At 58.0% G+C, this 17,690-nt stretch overlaps 1 protein-coding gene and 2 long non-coding RNA genes across 8 annotated transcripts in view; 2 read left to right on the top strand and 1 right to left on the bottom strand.

Annotated features, from left to right (window-relative positions):
- Positions 1-8,268, top strand: part of LOC141370035 (uncharacterized) — a 10,033-nt gene extending 1,765 nt beyond the window's left edge. Inside the window, exon 2 of the long non-coding RNA XR_012373719.1 lies at positions 7,767-8,268. This is a non-coding gene — a long non-coding RNA (uncharacterized lncRNA). The remainder of the gene's footprint in view (positions 1-7,766) is intronic.
- Positions 1-17,690, bottom strand: part of CCDC33 (coiled-coil domain containing 33) — a 100,956-nt gene that overhangs the window by 16,726 nt on the left and 66,540 nt on the right. The gene's annotated exons all lie outside the window — the stretch shown is intronic.
- The window catches only part of LOC112833463 (uncharacterized), a 32,909-nt gene continuing 31,243 nt past the window's right edge, over positions 16,025-17,690 (top strand). The window contains exon 1 of the long non-coding RNA XR_003210631.2: positions 16,025-16,198. This is a non-coding gene — a long non-coding RNA (uncharacterized lncRNA). The remainder of the gene's footprint in view (positions 16,199-17,690) is intronic.

Here is a 17,690-nt window from a genome sequence, read left to right as displayed (position 1 = left end):
GCTAAGCATCTGCTGACCGGGACAGCCCTCTCCCAGGGCTCAGGGCTCATGCTGACCAAATAGCCCCTCCCTCACAGGGTACACCCAGGGTCACACCTGTAAACCCATGACCTCTCTACCCTTGGCCACTGCCCACCCAGCGGAGTGGGTGTGGGACAAGTGTGACAGCAGAACCCTGTGGCCACCAGAATAGGCTCTTCCTCTCCCTCATTCTTTCTTGAACTTCTTCACCACCGGAAGGAGGAGGGTCAGGGAGGCCTGAGAGCTGGAGGGCACATGAGGCCGGGGCTGGCCCACCTGAGGTCAGGCAGCAAGGGCATGGCCAAGTGGGAGGGGTTGGACTCCAGGCCGCCCAGGGCGGGGCTTGGCAGAGGCAGGGTGCCTCAGGGGTGGGCGCCTGTGGGTGCTGCGAGTCTGGATGATCACTTTACCTGCCACCACTCTTGAGGCAGCCGGGGCGGGGGGTGAGGGTGGGGGGGGGAGGTGGGCTCTGCTTCTGGATCAAAGGCAGTCCAGAGCTACAGAAGGTCCTAGAGCCAGGGCCCAGCTCACCCCAGATCCCTGCTCCCCATTCCCCTTGAATGCCTGCTGAGTCTGTGCAAATTGCTGTTTAAAACAGGTTCCTGAGGGGGAGGCAGTTGCTTCTTTGTTCAGCTCAAGGTTATAGCGAAGAAACAAAAGGAGTGCATTTTCTCTTTCTTCTTTTCCTTATTTTCCTTGCTGCCGCCTCAGAGACAGTGCCTTTTGTTAAGTGAAGCTCACAGGGGTGGTGAGGCCTTGGCCAGCGCTGACCCCAGCCCCAGCCTAATTGGCCCCTGCAGGAGCCAGGGGGGCTGATTGGGCTGGGTCCAGACAATGGGGCTGGGGGTGGGGCTGGCTTGGGGGAGGAGCTTCCAGGAGGATGCTCGGTCTTTCCATTACCATTTCCCTTCCCAAGCTTCCCAGAATCCTGCCCCACCTTCAAGGCTCTACCTACCCTGGGCCCTCCTCCTCCAGGAAGACCCTCTGGACCACCCCACGCCCAGCCATCGATCACTCCTTCTCAGGTCTGTGGCTCAGAGTCCTGCCTCTCCTGGACTCAGCTTGGGGCTGGCCCTTGCCTCCGGCCCAAGGAACTACAGGGCCAGGCACTCAGGGGGCTGTTGAGGAGCTAGACCCCAGCTCTGGCCTCTGCTTATTCTTCCATAAAGAATCTCTGTTCGCACTGGTCACCTCCTGCCATAATCCTCTCTGGGTAGAGCTTTGCTGCCTTTGAATGTCCCTTGTGGGCGGGGCGGGGGAGAGCCCTGGCTAGAGTCTAGAATCCTGAGTTCTAATCCAGCCTCTGCCCACAGCTGGTGTATAACCTTAAGCAAGGCCCTTGCCCACTCGGTGCCTCCTCATCTGCAAGCTGGCGTGTTGGTCCCGGCTAGGGGTATGCTACCAGCTTCTTGCTTTGGCGATTGGGGTGTAGTCACTGACCCATGCGGTGCAGGGCCCCTGGCCAGGGGCTGATCCACTTCCTCTCCCATGACTCCATCTCCCTCACAGCCCTCGTGAGCTGTGCCCAACCCACAAGCCTTCTCTGTCTGATCGCCCCTAGCTAGCCCAGGCCCAGCCACCTTCTAGGACGGAGGGCTGGACCTCCAAGAGGCCAGAGCCGGGGCCTGGGTTAGCAGGGGACGGTGGTCACTTTAAGGCCCTCCTCTCTTCCCTTTCTGGGTTCCTGGGTGTGAGCACAGGTGGCCGGGGCTGGGGCTGGGGCCCTGTGGAAGATTCCCCTGGCCACGGGCCTGTGGGGGCCACCGCCTGCAGGCCTGATCTTCTGGTCCTCCCTGCCCCTTGCTCTGGGATCACCTCTGCTGGTTGCCAGGCAACACACCCCAACACCCTGCCTGCTAGGTGAGCCAGCCCCTCCTCCTGGGGCCAGTGGGTGTGGAGGCGGACTTACAGAGCGGCTGTTCCCGAGGCCTGGGGCAGCCTTGGAGGCTGGAGGGGACGGGGACTCTGGCTCCCCCATCTTTCTTGCGGGCCATGTCCTGTTCCCCGGCACAGGTCCCTAGGGACTGTTGCTACAACAAGTGCCTGCCTGGTGACGGAGCCCAGCCCTGAACTGGAGCAGGCCGGCTGGAGGGGCCCCTTTCCCTTTGTTCCCGGGTGGGGAGCCTCTGGGTGGGGTAGCTGGCGTCAGGCTAGGCTCATTCCTTGGCCAGGGAACTGCAGGGAGATGGCAGGGCCCCCAGGGCTCGGGCCTTCTGTCCCCCCCAGCCCCAGTCTCGGCAGCCCTCTGCCCCTAGCCTGCCCTGAGGCTATACCTCAGTCTCCCTCTTCTTCTCCCAGTCCGTCGCCCCTCTCTCTGCTCCTCTAGCGCCCCCCCTCAGCAGTCTTTCCCTACCACAGCCCGGGCTGGGCTCCTCTCGCAGCTGGACAGCATGGCCTGGGGCCCCCCGCCCGCCCCTCAGGGCCTTCCCATCTCTGCTTTCCTGATGGTCTGGACAAATTCCTTTCCCTTTAGTTCAGCCGAGACATGGGTGGATGTTTTTAAAAGGAACTCACTGGGAAGCAAAGGGAAAACAAACCCAAACAGAGCAGCCCACCACCTAGAAACGGCCTTGGTCACTAAGGCAGACATCTGTTTTAGCCACCCTTGGCTTGGGTTGCAGAGACCCCCGCCGAGGGCACGGAGGGGTCTGTCTGGCCTTTTCCCCGACTGTGTTGGATCCAGACGGTCCGTCTCAGGCAAGCCTGGCCCTGAAGCCTTTCCTGATAGGCACCCCATCTACGCCCAGCTAAGTGCCTGCGCAGAGCTGGGACTCCATAAATACTTGTTCACCTACTTAATGAACAGATGAGTGAATGCCAGGGGTCTCTGGGGCCTCAGTGGTGGCACAATAATCATCCCTGATTGGACAATCCAGGACAGACAGCTTGACCCGTTTCAAGGGCTCCACCCTGGCCTAAGGAACCCCCCAGCCCAGGCGGCCGGGTGCTAGCTCAGGACTCTGCATGCATGGGGGCCTCTGGCCTCAGTTAGTGGTGCAGGGGGGCCCTTACTCTTCTCATGTGCAGGCCTCCGTTTTCACTTAATTCATTTGGAGATCCTGGGGAGATCCTTGTTCTTAACGGTGTTTCTTCCTCTATGTAATAGGGACAGGGCAGGGGAGTTGGACAGGACAAGCCCGGCGCTGCTCTGTGGCTCAGATCGGAGCTGGCTGGGAGCAGGGAAAGGCAGTGGGCCCGGAGTTTGCTCAGTGCTGGGTTCCAGCCCCCGCTCGGCTACTCATTATCTGTGTGGTGTTTGGTCAGGGCGGTCCCGAACCTCTCTGAGCCAGTTTCGTGGTCTGTAAGACCAAGAGCCTGACCTTCCCCATCTCCAGAGCTGTGGGAAATTTAACGAGCTTGTGCGTGCAAAGCTCCAAGCAGAATACCTGGCACATGAGTAGCTCTGGGAATGTCACTCCTGCCTCTGTGTGACTCCTGGGGGCTCTGGAGGGTCGAATCCTCCTCTAAAATGAAAATGAGGTTCATGATGGAGATTGGCCATCCTCTGTGGAAGGCAACAGCCACCCAGATGGCATCCCCGATGTGCGCCTACACCTTGCTGATCCTGCCCCGGGGAAACGGGCGGCTGTATCCTGCTGTACATGCCCCTCCCATCCCAAGACCTGGGGCCAGAAGCCTGCGGATCAAGGCAACGCCACCCGATGCCCCCTCCCCACCCGCCTGCAGCCACCACCTCACTGAGAGGGGCCCAGCGCTCCTGCACCCGCTAAGCTGCCAATCGATTGAATCTGCTCCCATCCTCAGGCGTGCCATGAATTTTTCATCAAAGGCCTGTAGACTTTGGGAAACGCACAATTAGAAGCACCATCAATAATGTACCACGTGGAGGCATCGGCCGCGCTCAGCCAGGCCCCAGACATGGGCTTCTTCCAGCCCTGCTCTGGTGGGAGGCAGGAGGGGCACCAAGACCCCTCAGGGGGTCTATCACTGGACACAGAGCAAGTGTGGGATGCTGACAGGGAGAGGACGCCATTCCCGAAGGGTTGAGCCTGTCCCTTGAAATCCCAGGGGGACCTGCCTGATCTCAAGACACTTCATCTACAAAATGGGTGCTAAGGAGCTCCCCCACCCCCTGAAAGTGTACTGAGACACAGCAGATAGCTGCTCTGTCAAGATTAGTGTTCTTTGTGGGGTGGGGGGCCACCTTCTGTGGGGTCCAGGAAGCAGGGCAGGCATCAGGTTCAGTGGGGAGCAGGAAGAGGGGAGCACAGAGCCTCCTGGTGGCATTGGAGGGGGACTTAATTCACCCAGCTTGGCGGTCAAGGTCCACCGTGATCCCAGCCCCACCCTCCAGCCCCACAGCTCAGGGTGGGGGTAAAGAGTAGAGGTTATGCAGTTCCTCCACCGACCGAATGGAGGCGCCCTCACCCTGTCTCTGCAGATCCATTCTTCAGAGCTGCCTCAGACAAAAGCTTTTCTCACCCTCCTTGGCTAGAAGGGATGGCGGCTTCCTTTTCTGATTTTCTGGAGCCTGCATCAGTCGGGTAGTGACACAAGAGCTGGTGCTCTTCTAAATACGTTATACACATCCATCTAACTTCATGCCTCTGGTAACTCAACCAGGCAGCCGCCACTGTACCCATTCTACAGAGGTGGGGAGTGAGGCAGGAAGGGGTCAGAGCACTTGCCTCAGTGGGAGAGCTGGTTCCTGAGTCCACAGTCTTCACTCCCTGTTCAGAGCCCGGGGCAGGCCCTCCTGTCCCCAACTGGCCTTCCAGCCTGTGAGGGCAGGGCTCATGCTCTCTGCTGCCTCACTAAGGCTGGATCTCTCAGTTCAGTGGAACTCAGGGCAGGGCACACAGCCATTGGTCCCCATTGGCTGTTGGGCTCCCCCCGCGCCACACACACACACACACACACACACACACACACACACACACACAGGGTCCGGGCCTGGCTCCTACATTTTGAGGCTGTCCTGAACACAGCTCCTCAGGGCAAGAGACCTCTGGCACCCGGGAGGGGAGCAGAGATGGACTGAGATGGTCCATAGCATTGCTTCTGGCATGCTGTGGGATTTCTGCACCCTGCCTAGCTGTGAGCCCCTGCTCCAGCTGAGGACGGGGCTTTTGGGCACCCAGGGCTCTAGGTCCCTGCACATGGGCCATGGGGCCTGAGACACCAGTACCTGGAGGCCCAGCATGTGCCAAGTGAGCATGAGTCCTATTTCTAAGACCCTCTCCTAGCAGAGATGCCAACAGTGGGCCTGAGCCCACCCCCCTCCCCTCCCACCCCGTGCCAAATCCCAGCCCCTGGTGCCTGGGCCGGATACGTGGAACTGTCTGTGGCTGAGGACTCACGGGTTCTGGGATGGGCCCAGGGCAGGGGCCGATTGGGGGCGGGTGGGCAGGGAGGTGGGTAAAGCCCCCTCCTTGTGTGCCTCCCCAGTAGTGTGCTGCCTGTGGTCCTAATGAGTCTACCGCCCACCTGAGACCTCCATGACCCTCTCGGCGGGGGGCACCTTCCATTTACGGGGGACTGAGAGTACTGCCCTTCCCTCAACCCAGGCCAAGGGTGCTGGGGGCCCTCTGGTTCACTTTCTAGTAGCTCCATCTGGGCACTGGGGGTACAGATGTGACCAAGGCTTGGAGAAACTTGTGTTGTAGTGGATGTGGTAGCAGGCACAGGGTGATGTGATCCATCAGTACGGTAAGGGAGCCCCTCGGCCAGGCCCCTTCACACCCTGGGGTGTCGGCAGAGGGGTAAAGGAGGCCATCCCAAAATGAGTTTGGGAATGGGTTTTGAAGGACGAGCAAGAGTTTTCCAGGTGATAAAGGAGTGAAGAAGGGGTTGCGTTCCTGGCAGGGGCAAAGGCGTGACAGTTAGAAGCTGCCTGGCACCTGGGGGAAGTGTAGACAGACTGTGAGGACATGTGGTGAGGCGGGGTGGTGGGAGATGAAGCTGGCGTGGCTGCAGGGCCTAGTCATGGGGCATCGAATGCCAGGCCAAGGCCCAAATGTGGAACCTGTTATAGTTAGGTGAGGTGGGCTGGGCTGGAGCTAGATACTATGAATTTCCAAAGATGACTTCCAGGAGAAGGCCTGGTTTCCTTGTGAACATGCCCAGCGGGCTTCACAGGTCCCCAAAGCCCAGAGAGCGTGAGAGGTTGCCCAGCAACCCCCCCCCCCCCACAACACTGTCATAGCAGAGCCAGCTCAGCAGTCATCCCCCCGGGTCAGGAAAGCCAGGCCATCTCGAGAATCTGTGCTGAGGGCTGGAGGCACAGACCAGCAGAGCTGGAAAGTGCTGTGACCCTTCTGGAGGCTAGAGTAGCCCCGAGAGGAGTAGGGTTGGGATGCCGGCCGCCAAGAGCATTGGGATGGGGAGACAGCCAAGGGCAGATGTCGTTAGGATGCTGCCTTTTCTCAGTTGTCTGGGTGGGCCATCTGCCTGGCATCCTGGGGCCACCAGGCCATGCCCACCCTGCTCTGGGGGCTGCCCAAGTCTAGACCTCTGGACCCTACCGCTTGACCCTTGCTACTCAAGAGAAACAGAGACTTGGCAGGGACTTCTCAGCCCCCTCCAGTCCTGTGACTCAGTGATGTCACTGTTCTTGGAACAGGCACCTTCCCAACCTCAGGCTGTGGGAGCCAAAGCCGGGACAAGACCCAGAGCCCTGCCTCTCAGCCCCCAGGGGCAGCCAGTCTGCCAGCGGATGGCTTGACTGGGGTCTGGGAGCTTTCTCTGGAGGGCAAGGGCCTGCCCGGTGGGGTCAGGCTCAGGGGGATTCTGCCAGGGCCTCAACCATAGCTCCCCAGGGTGAGGAGGAAGGCGTGTGGAAGGGAGGTGAAGGAAGACAAAGTCTTGGCTGCACCTTCAGGAGGCCTAGACTGAGGGAGGAGACAGTAGCCCACCCTGAGGAGCCCCAGTCTGAGGGGGGTGCCATGTCCCTGCTCTGGAGCACAGCTGAGAAGGAGGCAGGACCCATACACGCCTGATAAGGACACATGAAAAGAACAGATGGTGCCAACAAGTGCAAATTAATTGAGCGAAGCCTGTGTACATAGGCGCTGTGAACAGGCGGCCTGACAGGTCCAGGAGAGGTTTGCGGGGGCAGGGCAGGGGAGAAGCTGTAACGAGCACTTATCGATGTCTCTCTGGATCTGCAGCCGGAGCACGGTTATTGACAAAGCCTGTCTATAAATCTCCCGGCCATGGCTCCAGGAACCTTAATTACGGGGCCTCATTACCCCTCACACCTCTAGGCACAGGGGAGCAGCCGGGCGGCTGCTGACACCGTGGCTGGCCTGTGACAGCCGGGCTGAACCCCTGCAGCAAGAGATGCCCTGCTGGGATGCGTGGGGGCGGGGGGAAGGTTTAGAGTCCTGTGCCCTGTGGAGCCGAAGGAGCTCAGCCTCCAGGCGAAGGGCACAGGGGTGAAGACTTTGGAGCCAGGGAGCTCAGGGGTTACACTCTGGTTTTCCCAGTTAGTGTTGACTCTGGAGAGCACTTTGCCCCTCTGGGCCTCAGTTTCATCGTCTGTACAATGGGGAGAGGGCCACGGTGAAGCTTAAGCAGGTCAAGTCTGTCCAGGGTAGAGCACAATGTCTGGCTCCGGTGTGTGTGTAACGCACACCCCTTCCCTCTCTCCCTGCTCACCCCGCCTGAAGCTCCCGGGAGAGCAAAGCAGCCCCGGGGGCCAGGAGCTGGCCTGGATATCACTTCACAGCATCATATAAAGCCACTTTCTTCTTCTTCTTCCTTTATTGTTTTTATTTAAGTAGGTTCCACACCCAGCACGGAGCCCAACGTGGGGCCTGAACTCACAACCCTGAGATCAAGACCTGAGCTGAGATTAAGAGGTGGAAGCTCGACGGACTGAGCCACCCAGGTGCCCCTCATATAAAGCCACTTTCTGACCAGGATGGAGCAAGACAAAAACAAGGCCACTCTGTAGTCAAGTCTCAACACAGATAAAACAGAAACATTGTTCAAAGCACAAAAATGACCAGACAGCAGCCTTTCCTGGCCAAATTGAGCGCCTGCCGCTTCTTCACCAAGGACAGTTTTAGCCCTGTTTTGTCCCCCCTGCCTTCTGGGTGAGAATTAGCTCACCTCCTGAGCACACCCTACCAAAGCCGAACGCTGTGTCCTCGAAACCTCCCCCGAATCACCTAACTTGAGCCTAATCCTTTCCTTCCTTTCCAACACACCCTTCCTGATGCCTCCCCCTCACCCCACCCCTTGGCTCCAACGAATCAATAAACCCAACTCAGTTTGATTATAGGTGTGTTCTTGGCTGTCTTTGGCTGGAGGGGATTGGGATTCTAGCATAGAGCGCTGTCTCTTTAGATTCTTGTGTTCTCCAGGTGTGAATTCTAAGCTATTTTCAACCTCCGCCCTTTTCATCATTTCTGTGAAGGTGTGTGTGTCCCCTGCTTCCCATTCTTTGTCCTCTCCTCAAGCCCCAGAGCTGGGCTGCAGGGTAAGCGGAGAGGTCCAGGGGACCACCTGCCAGGTCTCTGGTGTGGGGGAAGGAGCCCCAGGCAGGACATCTGAGTATCCGGAGGGATCCAAGGAGGCTGACACAATCTTGAGCTGAGGGAGGACAGTGGACGGAAGAGGGACTTGGGGGGCTAGAGCTCCCTCTTTCTCAGCGCTCACCTCAGCCCCTGGAAAGCTAGCACTGGGAAAGTCAATGGAAAGGGAGGGTCTTCTGCTCCATAAGTGCAGGCCTGGTGAGCTGGAAGGAGCAGACTCCCAGGGGCTTTCTGGAGGGGAAGCTGGTGTGGCTGGGCAATCCTGTAAGGTACTTGCGGTTTGGGCATGTGTAGCTCCCTGTCCCTGGGGGCACACCTACTTTGTCCCTGCTGCTCCAACCCCATCTAGATCCTTTCTTAGGCGCCACTATGTCCTCTCCTCACCCCCTTCCTCACTGGCTGGACATTTTCTGGCTTGTTTGTCCCTCCCACCTCTAGCCCAGGCGAGACCATTCTCCCAGCCCTGAGTTGCTAGAAACTACACTCCATTTCTGCCAGGCTTCACAAAGTGTTTCTGCTTTCAGACTCTTGGGCAATGCTTCTGGAACCCCATGTGTTACCCTTTGCCTTTGGAGACTAGAGCCTCATGGCGGTTGGTCCCCTCAGAGACCCTTCTCGGCTGGCTTGCCACACGGCCTCTCCTGGCTACTTTCCTCCTCATGACCCACCCTCTCCCTTGAATTCTCCTGGGCCCAGACATTCACAACACAGGTAGCAGTGAGGGAAGGGGGCTCTCCCAATACCTGGGCTCCCCCCTCGCACTCAGTCTCCTGGGATGCCTGTGTCCCTGCCCACCCTAGGCCCAGGCTTTGGTCTCAGAATCTAAGTACTGATTAGCCAGACCTTCTGCACTAAAGCCCATCTTCACTCCTGCCTCAGGACCCGCCTCCCAGAGTTTTTAAGCTCCCCTCCCACTTTTAAGGCCCAGGCCCCAGGCCCCTCCTGCTGAGATGGCAGTGAAATTCTCAGCTGGGCAGAGGACTTGGAGAGGTAGGGCAGAGACCCATACAGAGTGGGAATGGATTCCCCGAGGGGGGCTGTCTGACAGGAGGGTCTTGGAAGGGTTAAGAGAGATGGAATCTGGCCTCTGACTGCCCTCTTCCTGATATTGTCCTCTTCACCTTGACATGAACGGTAAGACGCCAGAGGCCCTTCACAACTCATAGAGCCCCCTCCAGTCACCTCGGGATTTTTGCAACCAGCCTACATCATCCCATTTCATAGCTGGAAAGACTGAGCTTCCTGTAGGTGCTGGCTGGGAGCTGAGCGGAAAGCAAGCTTCCTGTCTCTGATCCAGACCTGTCATCTCCCTGGGTTATGTGGCTGCCTAGGAAGGGGCCCTTTATGCATTTCTTGGACACATTTACTGAGCACCTACTGTGTGCCAGGAACCTGGAGTGGGGGTGTGGGAGGGGACATAAGGCAGGCAGAGGGGAGGAATCAAGGCTTGAAACTGTGAGCGGATACCATTAGAGTTAGGCGTGGGTAGAATATTCTGGGTTGGGGCATAAGCTTCAGAGGTCACGGAGGCCACCAGGCTGAGGGACTCGTGCTGCAGGTGAGTGAGCCATGGACAGGTTTAGGGTAAGGGCCACACCTAGATTTGTGCCTTGGATAGGCTACCTGCTGCCTATGTCCTAGACCAGAGGGGGCAAGTGTGCAGGAGGGCCCCGTCGGGGCTGTCAGCTCCTGGTCTCTGAGCCAGCTTGCGGAGGGAGCACCCCCTCCATAAAGGAGAGGGAGGGACTTTCTTCTTGGCCTCCATAAGGCTCTCCCCCACTGTGAGGCAGGGCTCCCCACACAGCCAGAGGAGGAACAGTGAGATGCCTCTAGTCTCCCCCAACTATCCTTGGAGAGGGTCCAGCCGCCAGGCCCTTGCCCTTGCTGGCCCTTCCTACTCTCTAGACCACTATTCAGCCATCCCTAGGGTCCGCCCTGCCGAGGTAGATTTGCATATCTGAGAGTGAAAAGCTGCTGCAGAAGCTTAGCACGTTGGGGCTGCTGAGCCCCCCTTTTGTCTGTTTGAGTAAGAGTTGGCTAAAGGCTGAAGGATAATTAGTCCCCTGTGGGCAATGCTGTCCCCCCTCCTTGAAGATTTAAAGGCACAGCCCACCTACTCAGCCCGTTTCTCCTCCCCAAGGTCCCCCTCTGCTCCAGCCCCTCTCCTGCAGCCGCTCCCGCCCCCTCCACTCGGTCCCGGCCGCTGAGGAGGGGACGTCTGCCACTGGCAGGAGCCGATGAATGGGCATTTTATCTGATTAAACTGGGAGTGAACTGGCCCTTCTCTATTATCTTTGGGCCTGATTGGATATTTAACACCAAATGTATTGTGTGTGTGTGTGTGTGTGTGTGTGTGCGTGCACGCGTGCGTGCACAGACTGCGTTTTTCTAGTCCATGTCAGGAGGAAATTGGATTGTACTGAAAAGCATTTAATCGGAACTCAGGAGCACAGCCTAATAGAGTCACCGCGCTGGGGGAGGGGCTGTTCGGCCCTTCGCCTTGGACAAGCAGGGCCCCTGCTTTGGGCCCTGTGTGTTAGAGGGTCCTGCTCTGGCCATCCAGGGCTGCCACCTTCCCCATGGGCTGAGAGTTGGTAGGGCCAAGGAGCTGCGTCCACCCAGAGCCTAAGCACCCTTCCAGACCACGACACCCCCACCCCCCGCCCGGGTACCTGGGACCCTGGAATTCCCTCCTATCCCAGGGCCTGTTCTCCTGAGGGCAACATGAAAGGTCTCACATGGTCATTGGGCCCTTAGGGTATGGGACTGAAACAGCTTGGTTAGAGGTAAAGGGGACATCTCCTAGGATATGGGTGACTAGGGGCAGGGCCTGGTAGCTGCTCTCCCCATGTTGCCAGGGTCCAGTGTGGAATCTGGGGATTCTCAGAGGTGGTTAATAAGGTGTATTTGTGAAGGAAGAATAGAACTTATTTAATAGTTTGTTAGCTACAGCTTAACTGATGACTTATCGTTCTTTGGAGTTCAGACTTACGGTGCATAGACCTCTCTGCCTAGACTCCCAAAGGTTTGGGATGGGCCTGGGGAGGGGACCTGCAGCCCCAGAGTTCTGTTTTGGTGTTTAACCAGCAAACAGAGGCAGCCCTCCCACCCAGACAGATGGACTGGGAACGTGGTGAGTCGAGCTCACCAGGCTGTTGAGTTCTGAGTCACGAGGCCAAGGCGGCGGCAGAAGCAGGCACGGGGCCGCAGACCCCAGACCTGTGCTGGACCAATGAACGCTCTTCCTCAGCCTTGCCCTAGGGTCCTGGGAGGGCTACTGAGTTTCTCACACTTCCCCAACTGTAAAGTGTGGATGTTAACTGTCCGTCCTTCATCAGGTTGGTGCAAGGAGGCAATGACATTATGGTGAAAGTTCTGGGAGCAGAGTAAGAGCTCAATAAAGATTGATGGATACAATTGGTTTTATTAAAAGGAGGGCTAGGCTGGCAGTTTGCAGAAGGAATGGGCCCCATTTCCCAGGTGTCACCCCTGGTTCTGTAGTCCCTCCCACCCTCACCAATCGATGCTTCAAGCCCTCAGCAATTTACGGCCTCATCATCTTGGCTTTATTTACCAAGAGAGCTGCGCCTCTGCCCCCCCCAACCCCCCAGTGCTTAATCAGGAGCTGAGATGGGCAGTGATAGAGCGCAGTGCCAGACGTCTTGTGAGGAGCAGAGCCAGGGGTCGTCCTACCTCCCTCCGCCTTGTTTGCCCGATGAAAGAGGAAACCATCAAGACCAGAGGGGAGGCTGGGGCCCAGAGAGGGGAGGGCTGCAGCCAGGGCAACTGCTCACATCAGTGGCAGAGTCAGAACCCAACCCAGGTCTCCAGGTGCCCCTCCCAGCCCAGGCACCCTTGGCCGGTAGTTTTCTCGCTCCTCTGGGGAGCCTCCGCTCCAGTGTGCCCCTTACCCACATCTCCTCTCAGCCTGATCTTTGGGTGCTGGGGGCAGGCCCTGATTTGGCCAACCCTCTGTCCCATGTTTCCCTTCAGTTCTCGCCTCCACGCCCTAAGACCTCCTCATCTCTCACTGCAGGAATAGTCTCCTCATTTTACAGAAAAAGAAACTGAGGTCTTAGCTTGAGGACTAGCCTGGAAGGAAGGGACTAGCTTGAGGGCCCCATAGTGCCTCTTGGTGAGACCTCAGGCCAGGGTCCCACCTGGAAGAGAGATGTGGAGACAGACAGACACACAACGTAAATACACAGGTAATCTCAACTCAACAGATTCCTCTTACAGGAACAAGTTCACTAACCTAGACTTCTTTTCTCCAGCAAACCAAAGATCTGTCATAGTTTTCATACTAACAACCACTGATGACTGATATCTGGGGCAGGTGGGATGGGGGTTGGGGTTAGGTACACTCCCCCCGTGCCCCCACAATCCCCTGAGCAGACAGCACCCCAGTCCTGGCCACCCTCCTGCATGGATCCCTGATGTGTTTCTCCTGCTGAACTGGGGCTTCCTGAGGACAGGGACTTGTGTAGGGAGTTATCTTTATGTCATTGTCACTGAGCTTAGGGATGTGCTTCCAGAGAAGGGTCAGCGGGGAAGGCCTGGGTGAGGTGTGTTGCTCCCCCCTTCCCCACCCTTCCCTGGCTCGAAGGGTCCATGAACACGGTGACTATTAATATGCCTCCTGCAAAGTGAAGGCCCCCCTCAGTTTCCTCTGCACTGCCATCCACTCTCTTGTTAATCCTCTCCAAGGCCTCAACGGTTGGTACCGGGAGAGTATTCCCTCTACTCAATAGAAGAGACAGGCCCAGAGAGGTGGAACGATTTACCCAAGGTCACGCAGTTCTTGAGTGGTGGAGACGGGACTCAACTCTGGTTCACCTGCACAGATGAGAGGGCTCTGCAGGGCAAGGTAACAGGGTATGGTACACAGAACATGCCCAAAAAGCTGGCCAAATGAATGAATGAATGAATGCCTGTGTCTGACTATAAAGTCAACAGGGGAGGAGAGAGGCAGCTTGGGGTCCGTGGGCGTGGGGGAGCACTTGACAGTTGTTCTCTGTGTCCCCTTCTTGGCTCCTCAAGCACTCTCGTTCTTGGGGCAGCCCCTTTTCCCACCAGCCTCCCCATGCTGTTTCACCCCTGGGGTGGGAGGCTTTCTCATCAGAAGTGTGCCTCCCCTTCAAGATCCAGTCCCTAATGTCTGTGGGGCCTGTGACAGAGACATAAGGGGAGGCTCTCAGCATGTGCCACCCTCCCTCCCCAAAGGGCCATCCCCTGGGCCTAGCTGGGCTTCTCCCTGAAAGTACTCCACTCTGGGGAGGATGGACTTTGGGAAGAGGCCTGCATCGTTCTCAAGAGCAGGCTCAGGTCCATCTGAATAAGGAATCCTGGGGTCTTGGATACCCAGAAAGTGATCTAGAATTGTGGGTCTTGGGATCTAGGGCACATTTACCCAGCCCCACAGGCCCTTGCCCTTTGGGGAGAGATGAGTATGGGGGAAGGCCAGGAAGGACCCGATGAATCGTCAAAGGAGGGTACCCCCCATCTTGTCTAATAACCCTGTTCCAGGGGCCCAGGGGCCATCTCCTGGGGCCAAGGTCACTTGCCCCTCTGGTCAAGTTGATCAGAAAGACAAATCCACTCCAGCGGCCAGTGGCTTTCCCTGGCTGGGCAGCACCGGGCTCCCCACCTGCTCCAGGGACCAGGCAGGGGGTGGTGCGCCCACAAGTGTGTGAGTATGCGGAGTGGGGGAGGGCGGCTGGCCTGCGGGGGGGCCTTGCTCAGCTCTCACACACACCAAGAGACAATAAATCGACAAACACTTAATCTCTCTGCAAATTGAAACGGAGCCGTAAATATCTGCTGCATCCCAGCAGCTGAGTTATGAGTCTTGTTTATTAATCTCTTTAGTCCCAGGTGATGGATGGGGGAGGAGAATGGCCCACCAGAGACTCAGAGGGCGGGGGCACGGAGGGGAGAGGAGTGCGCCAGGGTTCTGGGAACGGCCCGTCTGGAGAAAGGGTCAGACGGCGGAGGTCTGCAGGATTCGTGCCTCCCCCCACCCCCCACCCCCACCTCCCCCTCCTTCTCGAAGGGCCCATGAACACAGTGACCAGTCCTAAGCCTCCCACACAGTGGACAGCCCTTCGGTTTCCAGCACACTGCCATCTGCTCTTGTTAATCCTCCTTGCAGTCTTAAGAGGGGGACAGGGGAGAGTATTCCTTCCACTTAACAATGAGCAGACAGGCCCAGAGAGGTGGTGTGACTTTTCCAAGGTCACACAGCTCTTGAGTGGTGGGGACCGAAGTCTGCTAGGGCTCTATGGAGAGAAAGGGAGGAGGCGCTGTGTGTGTGTCGGGGGGAGAACAGAACACTTGTACGATGGTCTTATTGCTTCCTTCCCCCCTTCCTCCTTTCCCTCCCTTCCTCAAACGCTTGTGAGCTCACCCTCTCTCTCTGTGTGTGCATGTGTAGGAACTGGTGGACGAAGAGAAGGACAGAGTGAGGAGCTGGTGAGGGGCTCAGCTGAGCCCGGGAGCTGTGACGGTTGCACACTCCAAGATCTGTGTTTAGGAACCCCTGCCCCTAGTGCCAGCCGCTGGGCTCTCAGCTGAGGGGCCGCAGGAGTGCAGGGGAGGAGCTGGGGAGGGCTGGTGTGGGGTGGGTGTGATAAAGTGCTCGTGTGATGAACATATGCCCCTTCCTGGGCCTCTGGCCAGCTGGACAGGACAGGGGTGCTTGCGGAAGCGACGGGACAGAAGACAGAGCTGGCAAACTGGGGCCGTGAGCACTGTGCTGTGGAGCTGGGGGCTACAGACAGTGGGGGGCTGGAGCGAGAGGGAGAAGGTGACAGCCATGTTTCGGGAATGCGTCAGGTGGTTTGTGTGGCGTGGCTGGGAGGGGACACCCAGTCAGGTGCATCCGGTTGGAGGCTATTGAGGTAGGTGCCAGATGGCTGTATGTTCTCTCTCCCTGTCTCACTGATTGTCTTGTGTTTTCTCTGCCCCTGTGCCCCAAAGTATCGGAGCCCCCTGGTGGGGTTCTGCCTCCCAGGTTGGGCTCAGTGTCTCTCTGGCTCCTGGGGGCCAACCCCAGGCTCCTGGGCTTTGTGACCCCTTCACCGCAGACGGCCATTCCTGTAAGTCACCGTTGCGTGCAGTGTCATACTCAGGTAACCACCAGGTGGTGCCTTGGGAGCGGGGCCGGCTTTGAGCTTCTCAGCCTCACCAGCCTGCAGACCTCATCCTGGTGGGGGGCGGGTGGTGAGAGGCTCTGGTCACAGCCCCAGGGGGGACCCAGAACATCTGCTCCAACCTCCTCTGCTGACAGAGGAAGGAACTGGGGCCCAGAGAGGGGAAGGGAGTTCAAGGTCACTTCAAGGAGGTGGTGAGAGCTCTGTGAGAGCAGGGGACAGTGTGGAGTCGGGCAGGATGGGCAGAGGGTGTGTGCCCTGTTGCTGCAGGGCTGACGGGGAGGGCCCACGCCACGCAGGGTGACTCTCTTCCTGGTTTGACTGAGTCTGTCTCTGGGTTAGCACTGCAAGTCCTACTGCTCGGGGACTCCTTGGTCCTGGGCAAACAGGGATGGCTGGGCACCCTCGGGCCACTCCCAGCAGCCATGCAGGACCACGCTCCCAGGAATCTCTGCTACACCGCCAGGCCCCCCTTATGAAGGTCCCTCCTCTGTCCCACCTGGCCCTATGGAGCTGTTAGAGCAGGTAAGCAGCTCTCCTGTGTTACAGATGGAGAAATCAAAGCTCAGGGACACAGTGCTCAGAACCACCCTGGGAAGGCATGGCAGAGCCAGCCCCTCTCCACCTGCCTGGCGGGGGGGGGGGGGGGGGGGGCCCCGGGGGGGGGGGGGGCCCCCCCCCCCCCCGCCCCCCCCCCGGGGGGGGGGGGGGGGGGGGCGGTCCCTGGGCTAGGAGGCCTGCACTCCAGTGGTCTGAACCCCACCTCTGCTGCTGTGTGATCTGAGAGAGGTCACAGTTCCTTGGGCCTTCCTTCTTCTCCTCGCCCATGAAATGGGACTCTCTTTCTTGGGGAAATGGTGTCCCGAGGAGCTGAAGTCAACCTACCACTCTTAGGAGAGGTCAAATGGGGTGGTAACAGTGGGGGAAGTGAAGTTAAGGAAATGAGGATGAAGGGATCATTCTGGGGTCCAGCAGACTTTAGAAAGGGAGAGAGACAAAAGCTGTGCTCAGAGCGGGGCTGGCATGTGGGGACCGGGAAGGGGAGAGATGGAGGGGGAAAGGCTTTCAAAGAGAGAATGAAAGAAATGAGTTATTCCAGTGTGGTGAGGTTGGAAAAACTCCACTGAATCTTTAAACAACCCTTGTCAATTATTCATCTGCTGGTATGAGGGCCTCTGGTCTGCCACAAATCTCTGAGCACAGGAGGGAGGGAGGGAAGGAGGGAGGGAAACAGAGAGAGTCAGAGAGAGAGAGAAAGCCAGAGAATCAGAAAGAAATTGAGAAAACCAAAGAAAGGCGGAAGCAGGGAGAGGCAGCAATGGGGGTGGGGAGAGAGACAGAGGGAAAAGGAGGTGTGTGGGGGGCGAATGGAGGAAGGGAGCCAGAGAGAAGATGATAAAGACCCTGTGCTAGAATTTCTGCACTACAAACAACACTGAACACACACTTCTTGAATAGCAACCGAGTACTTCTTCCTCCTCCAGGAAGCCTTCCTTGCTCCCCTCTCTCTTTCCTGAGGACTCACTCGGTGTGCCCAGCAATGCTGGGTAAGCATGGCACTTAAGAAGATAAATGGTCTTGGCCATGCCCCTTTGCCATTTATCCCTCACCAAATATTTCCTGTGTGTCTGCTCAGTGTCACCCTGTTGTTTCCTGGAGTGTGGCTCGCTCCTGCCTGCTGAGAAAGTCCAGGGCTCTGGGCCTTGGCCTCTTCCTCCCCGACGCTTCCCCCTGCACAGCTGGACACAGCACTGGGTACCTGGCCGGGGTGGGGGCTTCTGGTTTTTGGGCAGGCTGGAGGAATTGCTGAGGTTACTGCCCAGGGAATGGGGAATCCTGGCACAGGCAGGTGCTTGATAAGCCCTCTGTGAATGGAACCAGCCCCTCATCTTCCCTGCTCTTGACATTGCCTGGCTCAGCATGAGGTGGGCTCAGGGAGGGTGGGGTATGGGGGTGAAGGGGAATGCTTGCAAGTTGTTTAATGTTTGGGAGTTACCATATTCAAGACGACGCTTTA

This window comes from Callorhinus ursinus, unplaced genomic scaffold (assembly GCF_003265705.2).
Source record: "Callorhinus ursinus isolate GAN/ISIS: 27379988/994484 unplaced genomic scaffold, GSC_fseal_2.0 scaffold25, whole genome shotgun sequence".
NCBI classification, from domain to species: domain Eukaryota; kingdom Metazoa; phylum Chordata; class Mammalia; order Carnivora; family Otariidae; genus Callorhinus; species Callorhinus ursinus.
The sequence above is the reverse complement of the archived record's forward strand: the minus strand, read 5'-3'. Positions and strand labels throughout refer to the sequence as shown.